This window comes from Podarcis liolepis (assembly GCF_965112155.1).
Source record: "Podarcis liolepis genome assembly, chromosome: 16".
Lineage (NCBI taxonomy): Eukaryota > Metazoa > Chordata > Lepidosauria > Squamata > Lacertidae > Podarcis > Podarcis liolepis.
The window spans coordinates 23,624,143-23,633,224 of record NC_139567.1 but is presented as its reverse complement, the minus strand read 5'-3'; the positions used below and the strand labels follow the sequence as shown (position 1 = coordinate 23,633,224).

Genomic DNA, 9,082 nt, shown 5'->3' with positions numbered 1-9,082 from the left:
TGGCAGTGGTGGAAATTGGGCTTTATTTATATGTGTGAAGAATAGTGACCAGGTTTCCACAAACTGATGTGCTAGTAATCCACATAAATTCCTCACAATAGGTCAAAGCAAACTAGGCTGTGGCCCCAATGCAGACTGGCTTTTTCAATGGATGTTAGCACAATTGAGCAGTGTTTCGTTTTGAATTATCTTATTCAGAACTATATTAGCCGCCCAGCAAAAAAGCTGCACGTTGCATTTGTCCATCTCTCATCTGCCTGTAATTCTGTTCACAAGCAGTGTCTAAGGGGAGGGTTGGATAAAGGACTGCTGCTACTTCTACAACAGCTCTATTCTAATACTGATGTTAAGATTCCAAATGAATTTGCATCCTTTCTTTCATATTATTCCCCCCCCCTTTTTTTTTGCATCATGGGCTGTAAAACAAGGTTGCATTTTGGCCTTGCTATTACTTAATGACCACATAAATGTTGCAGGAGCTCTCTTCTCCTCCCTAGTTGGTAATCAAAGCATTCCAGTGCCACTTTATGCAGACAATATGACTCTTATTTCATTATCCCATGTAGATATGAAATTACTCTCCTAATTTGGAAGTTGTTCTAAGTAGGAAGGTTTATCTGTCAATTACTGCAAGCGGTGGCAGTTGCCAAAAGGCCTCCAGTGGTATAAATGGGTTCTGGAAAACTCAAACAGTATCGCTCATTTAAGTACTTAGGGCTTCATTTTTTTAGAAGTCATTTTATTAGGCTAAGGTCATCATTTGAATCAACAATAAGCTTTTGTTGCTAAAACTGCAATGTGCCTTTTACATGGTACAGTAATCTGAGGTAGCTGCAGCAGGGATGAATTGGATACAATTCAAAACAAATTCTCATGAGCACTGCTTGGAAGTTCAACATAGTACTACGCTTGGTGCATGAGTTAGGTGAGGTCTCCATTCTCTAAAAGCACACATTCACAAATCCATAATTCTATATGGAATGGGGTTCTCAGTCATGCCAGGCAACATTTAGCAAAACTGTGTTTTTAAGAACTGCAGAATAGAAAAGGTTGGGCAAAATGTTGCAGTGATGAGTTATTCAATTTCCCCTGCAATGTCATCTCAGGTCATTTCTGTTGGAAGTTTGGGTGCTTGCTGAGAGAGGTTAAGACAGATAGAATAAGGGGGCTCCAGCTTCCCAGACAATCCCTGTACGTTTATTTTGGACCAGATCCAGGTGCTCTTGGAAGAAGCTGATTTCCTAGATCCATTTCAATTGGGGTTTTGGCACATAAACTGCTTTGGTCACCCTGGATGTTGACCTCTGTCTGGAGAGAGACAGGGAAAATGTGTTGTTAATTCTCTCTTTTTTTAAAATACATTTTTATTGAATTTTCACAAATTTTTAAAACCAACACAAAAACACAGACAAACACAACACAATACAACACAAATAACAAGTATAATTTCAAATCCTTATTTTCTTAACATCTTTCCCTGACTTCCCCTCACCTCCCCTTCTTGTATCCCGATTCCAATAGTTAACTCAGCAAGTTCTTGTCCCCAACTTTTACCTTATTAATACTATACTTAATTCATCTTAATTAACCAATTTTAACTTATAAACCTCCATTTAAACAACGATACTCATCATTTACACCCTTTTCTAAGGTCGACCCAAGTTCCCTTCCACAAATTTCCCAATTTTTATGTTAATTACAAAACAAAATAATAAAAAGAAAACGTATAATTATACACCCTTTGGATTCCAAAACTCTCACCCCCCCTTTCCCGGTTTCGATCCCCAAAAAATATCCCTCAGTCTATCAGTTATCAGACTGGAGATCTCACGTCCGAGGCCCTCAAATCTCTCTCAGTCCCTCTCTGCCGGTTTTGTTGGTAGTCCTTTATATTAGACATCGAGTCTCGGAGAGGCTCTGTCCCAATAGGGTCTATGTTTCCTCCAACCAGACCTCCATATTCAAAAGTGGAGCCCCAATCTTGTTTCTTGTTCCTTTTAAGTCCAAATGTCCCAAATATCCCAAAAGCTCCAACTTTCGCCTTGATCAAATTTGTAATCCATAGGTCTTCAGATCTCCCCATAGGGAGATCCCTCCAATCTTCATTCTCTGATTCAGACCAAATTCTCATCATCCAGGTCTTGTTTTTCTTAAAGTCCATCTTTGCAGGCCTCTGGCTCTCCTTTTTCATCTGCAGGATTTCAGCTCCTCCTTCCCACTCCTCTGAAACAGCACATGTCTCTTCTTGTTCAGCTGCATAGGTTTCTTGGGTCAAGTCCTTGACACAATCAGCAAGTTTGTTTACTTTGTAATTCAAAGTTGTAACATTTGTAGCCAAAGCTTCACTCTGACCTTGTAACTTTCCCAAGAGAAAAAACATTCTATCCAGCTCAGCCTGTATTTTTCCACCTGCAGCCATTGTAATGTCTCAGAGCCCCCTCTAGAGGGATTCTAGTTGCTTAATATTCCTTCCAACTTTAATCCAACAGTCAAGTTAATTTGTTTCTGTTTCTTCTTTGTTTTCAACAATTTAAAATCAAAATGTAGCAAAAATAACCAGCAGAAATAACAGAAACCAAATTTTTCCAACTTTGACAGCTTGTTTGACAGCTGTCAAACTCTTTATGTCTCCTCAACAGGCTCTCTCGCGGGTCATCCTGGGGGGTTGCACTTCAGCTCTTAAACATCAACTCTTATCCTCCAGCAAAATACTTATACTGCCAAGTCGTGAAATTAATAATTTTTATCCCATGAAAAATGATCTCTCGACCTTAGTTATCCAATTCTTGCTTTAATTTGTCTACATGACGGGGAGACGGACTTCCTTTTAGCGCCTCCCCCGATCGTGCCAAATTTAAAAAAAATAATTAGTTCCAATTTCCGTATTACTCACGGGTTGTTGCTTTTAGAGTCCAAATGATCAAAGAAAGAAGTCAGTGCTCTCCGGCCATGGCATGCGGCTTCACTCCGTAGAAGAAGCGGTCTACTCTCAGCACCACGCCACTCCCCATCCCCTGCTCCGCAGCCTTTAAAAAGGCTCCTTTGCGGGTCGGGGGGGCACAAATGGTGCCCGCCGAGTCACCAAGTCCACAGGCTTCAGCGCCTGTGGTTTCTGAGGGTCCCCGTGCCGCCGCCGCTGCAAGACCTGTCCTCTACGGAGTCGATTCCCTCCGGAGCTCGGAGGGAATCCGCCATTAGTCGATGGCGCTTGACCCGGAAGTCTGAATGTGTTGTTAATTCTCCTCAACCTCTCAGTGGCATTCACCATGCTATCCTTCTGGAGTGGCCATCCAAATTAGTATATTTTATTGAAAAACTTTTGGCCAACCCTTTTCTCTCATGATGCTGTAGAAAGGGTTTTTGTGCATGAGACTTTCTACTCAGAAGGCCATTTGAAATGGGTTACATGTAAGGATGAGAAATGGCATTCGGTTCTGGGGCAGTTACATGTAAGGGTGTCTTCCACTAGGACCAACATTTCTGCTAAGGGACATGTTTTATGAGCTTTTATTATATAATCACCTGAGACAGAAATATGTCATATTTAGTATGTAGATATAGCCGGGAAATGAAAACAAGATCAATACAGACATTCTATGCTACACCCACCCGCTCCCCTACCTTAATGCAGTCACACAGCAAGGCAGCTTTTTAGCATGACAGCTTGACTTAGTTCAGCTTCTTGATGACACTGTTATCTGACATCAACATATCACCCCTTTGGAAACAAAAAAAATAGAGCACGGCTTCTTGATGATGTTGTTGTTATTATCAGACATCAATATGCCATCCCTTTGGAAACAAATATGGAGCAGCATGGCCATTTAGCATACTTAGAGTAACACCAGCTGCTTCCAAAGACTGTGCCATATAACAAAATAAGAACCCAGGCAGATTACTGTTTCAGAGGAACAAGCTGTACTCTGTAAAGGAAAACAATTGCTCAAGGGGCAACAGCAGTAGACAAACTCTCACCTTTCCTCTACAGGGATGGGAAAACAGGAAGACATGAGAGCATGAAAAGAGCATCGCTGGTTCAGGCCGAAGGTCCATCTAGTCCAGTCTCCTCTTCTCAACAATGGCCACCTAGATAGAATCACAGAATTGTAGAGCTGGAAGGGACCCCGACGATCATCTAGTCCAACCCCCTACAAAGCAGGAATAAGCAGCTGTCCCATACGGGGATCGAACTTGCAACCTTGCCACTGCCAGCAGCATGCTCTAATGAACAGAGCCTGTGCAAAAACCCCAAGCAGGACCTGAGCAAAGGAGCACTTTCCCCCTCTGTGGTTTCCTGCAACTGTATCATTGACTCCAACCCAGGAGACAGAGAGCAGACATTCAGTACACTGGGTCCTTAACAAACATGAGGGCATGCCCAAATTCCGAAGGTGGCTTGACTGGGCCTCTAAGATATACTTTGATTATAGTCTAACTGCTCTGCAAAGAGCTGAATAAATCTGTCAATTCTGGCCAGAAAGTTGCAGAGTTACCAGTTACCTGCTTTAACCTCTTTTCTTTCTCCTGCCTTTGCTGTTGGATGCAAATAACTCAGCACCTGGGTAAAAAATCAGAAGGGAGACAGTGATACAGCCTCCCTATTTTCCTTGGCAGAAGGAAGGGGGAAGAGGTTACCACTTGAGAAATGACCACATTTCTCCTTTGTAACTTTCTTCCACCGAGGCAGCTGGAGAGCTAAAAATAGAGGCAATAGCAGCAGGATGGATGTGTTGAGGGGGATTCTTGCCTTGGAACCTGAGATGATTGACAGGCTATGGCAAATCACTGGAGGAATGTGAGACATTTCGTGTGACAAGTGACAGGCAAGACCACATATTCGTGATGGGAATCCACTTGGCAAGGAGAGATTGTGATCTGAATACCATGTGGAAAATGCAATGCCCGTTTAAAAACTGTTCATTTCAACTTTGCCTTGCCCGCCAGCCCCAAAACCACATATTTATTCCAACACTTCTTCCAAATGCTTTTCTCTAAACAATAATTTATTGTCTTTTCTCACAGCTTGTTGCAATTCAGAATCTTGCAGGGGGTGTGTGTGTGTGTGTTGCAGCTGGGGTTCTTGTGAACTGATGCAACATATAACTGATGTTGCTATATACAGTGGTACCTCGAGTTAAGTATTTAATTTGTTCCGGAGGTCCGTTCTTAACCTGAAACTGTTCTTAACGTGAAGCACCACTTTAGCTAATGGGGCCTCCTGCTGCAGCCGCGCCGCCGGAGAACAATTTCTGTTCTTATCCTGAAGCAAAGTTCTTAACCTGAAGCAATATTTCTGGGTTAGTGGAGTGTGTAACCTGAAGCGTATGTAACCCGAGGTACCACTGTATAGTATTGTTACACACCCCTCCAGTCTCCGAGCAGTGCAAAACTCCAGGGGTTCCACGCAGTTACCTACTCAGGGTTCAGCTTCCTTAGAATGAGGGATGGTGGAGACTGTGGCGTCTTTAGGATATATGGTTTATTTACACATATATACAATCTGATCTTACAATGAAGGGGCTCACAGCATCAACACCCCATAAGGTCTTGCTTCTTCCAAAGCTGCAGCCTTGGATTCAAGCAGAAAACAGGCATGACCCTGTCTCCCAGCTGCTCAGCCTGTAGCCTCCCCTGCTTCTATCTTTTAGCTCTCACACCATCTCAACTCCACTCTAGACAACAGGCAGTTAAGGGAAGGGGGCCACCCTCCTCTAGTGCAGAGCTACTTCTTTTGTTACCACAGCGGGTATAAAAACATGCAGACTGTTATGTATTCAGTGGTCTGTGTTTGCCTGAGCTTGAGTCTGGACTAAGGATTCTGAGCTCCTGTGTGCTGATTCGATACATGTCCAATCACAGAACATTTCAGGATTTTGGTCACTGCCATTGGCCCTTGAACTCTGAGTCGTGATTCGCAGATTGGAAGTTTAGACAGCCAATTGCATTGGGAGTGGGAGTGGCCCAGGCTTTCAGAAATGTATATAAGTAGTTGCTTTGCTTCTGTTTCCCAGTTATGTAGTTCAATAAAGGTTCTTGCTGTTATCTCTGTGTCTTGCCTCGTGGGAACCCACCAACATTTCACAGACAATGGCTGAAACAGTAGTACAAATTATTTAGTTCTGTTGTTCAGTGTTGAGGTTGTCATTTGCCCTACCTCCTTCCTTATCGCAGCCGCATTTCTAAGTCTTGAAGATAAAGTCCACAATTTGGGTGTTTTTATTCTTCTGTGCCCTCGATGTTTTATTTTTTTAAATCCAAGGATAGGTGGGGGGGGGGACACGCTCCGTGCCTGTCCTCGAACAACCCGCAAAATATTTTCTACAAGAACTAGTTTGCCCAACTTACATCTCGTCCTAAGCTTGCCAGTTTATGTGACTTGGTTTCTTCCTATTTCACTATCATTGCAATAAGAATAGGCTTCACAAACCTAATTCTGTTTCCCTGGACAGAAAAGCTTTGGGTGTGTATAGGAGAGGACACACACACACACACACACACACACACCACATTGCATAGTATTGAACTTGGAAGTGCAGTGGACAAAAACAATTCTGGTTGCGTTCCAGGATTTAAAGGGTGAGAAGCAGATGCTAGACAATCAAGCATATTATCCTTCCAAATGAACAGACTCTTGCACAGAATGGCAATCTGGGGCATAAATATCAACAGTATGAATTCGCATGTAGTAGCAGAAGCACAGAGATTTCCTAAAATATTCTGCAAAATGAGCAGATGATGCTTAGAGACAAAGCAACACAAAACACAGGGAGCTGGTGTGTATTTTACGTAGTTCATAACTTTGCACTGGGCACAGAATTTGACATACAGCATCTGTGTTTTTGTTTCATTTTCAAAAAGCAAGTTTCTAGTCCTCATGAGTGCAAATGTGGGCAATGCCAAATGAAATCTCAGGGTCAAGAGAACTAATAGAATTGCCCAAGGTCAGGGAGTAGAGTTTTTGTGTTTCTTGCAATCTGCCACCCCACCACTTGACCAGAGGAAGGATGCTAAAATGAAGCAAAATAATTCTACGACACTTTGCATAATTTCCTTGGTCCATAACTTGGATCGCCTTGATGCAGACTTTGCATTCATGTATTTAAAGCACAGAGCATGTAAAGCATCGCCTACAGAGCAACTATGGGAACAAATGTAGCAGGCTCCTTTATCAATGAGTGACGGCTCCCCACCAGTAAGTTGTTCATAAGGAAAAGTTACTAACTTTATTTAGTCTGTTTTGTTGCACCTTCTCTAAATCAACATGGAAACAAATATTCAAAGCCTGTTCATAAAGTCTGCTGGATCTGCAGTTTACAGTCCTAAGGAAATTAGGGTTGACTTACACAATCAGTTTACATCAACATGAGCTTCCATTTTCAATGTGATCAATTGTGATGCTAATTTATGCGCACTGTTTTTCGTTTTAATTTTTCTGTTGTTTCTTGCTCTTTCTTATCATGTTGGTATGATAAGGAAGGAGTAATCTTGATTACTGCTTCACAAAAGGAGAGTCACTTGATAGCTTTAAAATGCTCTAATCTAGCCCATAAACTGGCCTCGTGATAAGCTCTTGGTACCTAGACTGGGGGTGAGGCAAGGTCGTGTTTAGATACAGCTTGTCTTGAGCAAAACATCTTGATTCGGTTTACCAATTCCAAATACCACATACTTTTAGCTCCTGCATTCTCTGTTTGTGGGTGCTTATTGATTAAGGGAGAGGGCCATTTCCTTGATGGAACCCAAACCCCAGGGAGGTCCAGTAGATGAGGCATCTTATTTTCTTAGAACTTTAAGAGTTTTCAACTATTAGGTCTGATTTTTACGTTGCAATTCTGGCCATGTTTTACTTCTGACTGGGCTGTTATTTTGTTATGAACTGGTGATTTTTAAATTGTTATTAATTGTCCCACTCTTTTTAGCAGATAGATTGTGTTTTAGGGCATGTGTGCACCTCCATTTGCCCCACCACTTGCCCCCAGGAAAACACTGGTTTACCACTGAATTGGACTAAACGGCCATCAAATTTTCCATGGTCCAATTCAGCAGTAAAGAGTGTGATTTCCATGGGAAAGCTGTGGGAGGAACACAAAACACACAGAGACCAAAAGGATGACTACAGCTCCTTGATATCCAAAACAGGGTGTTGCAAACGTTCTGAGGAAATCGAAGATCCCTCAGGAGATTATCAGGGTTCCTCCTGAGGAAATAAGCAACAGCAAACCAACTTCCTTGTAAAAGTGTTTGCCTGCCATTGCAATTCTTCCTCGTCATTGCGCAGCTACAATGTGTGTCTTCTAGGGTTGCACCATCAGATCTTGTGTGGCAGCAGCCAAGTTTTAGCTAACTAATCAATGATCACCAACTTCAATTAATGAGGTAAAGTAAAATGTTAAATGGTGAGGTTGGGAACTAAGGGCCTGTTTGCTCATTTAAATACAAGTTGCTTTTGTATTTACCAAAGTAGGGAATAAAAATGAGTTAGAGATGGCTGCTCCTACTAATACTTTCATCCTGAGGCACAGAACTGCCTAAGTCTAACATCAAAGAAATTCTGGAGAAATGTGTAATTCATTTCCATTACTGACTGGTGGTAGCCCTTATTCTTTGCTCTTCTCCTTGGTTGCTGTTAAAACAATATTGTAAGTCTATGTTTCTACATTCACCAACTTTTGTACTTTCATACATGCTCCGAAAACATACCACAGATCTGGCTTGTTATATCTTTTTGTTCAGCTACCCAAGTAAAGCTATTTATACGAATTAATTTTCCTTGACTGAAAGACCCAGATCCTGACAAACAAGACAGTCAGCTCAAGCAGGTGAAACCTCTCATTAACACTGGGTTGTAAGAATATTCCAATTTCGCTTTTTCTCCTGTGCTAAAAAAGCACCCTTCCAAGCGTACATTTTACTGCTGGCACTTCAATCAGCAGGACTGCAAAGTGATGACATGACAGCCTCATAATTAAAAATTCCCTATCTTTTGTGGGAAAATGAATGACTGCAACAAATCGCAGAGCTGCACATTCCTAATGGAAAAGCAGTTATTTGTGTGAGGTGCCTAAGAGAAAGTCAGTATGGC

The 9,082-nt window shown here is 42.0% G+C and overlaps 1 long non-coding RNA gene across 1 annotated transcript; it reads right to left on the bottom strand.

Moving 5' to 3' along the window:
* Positions 1 to 410: 410 nt before the first annotated feature.
* LOC310696115 lies at positions 411 to 5,707 on the bottom strand. Its single transcript, XR_014520437.1, has 3 exons — positions 4,501 to 5,707; positions 3,976 to 4,086; positions 411 to 1,308 (listed from the first exon to the last, which is right to left on the bottom strand). It is a non-coding gene; the product is annotated as an uncharacterized lncRNA (long non-coding RNA).
* Positions 5,708 to 9,082: the final 3,375 nt, after the last annotated feature.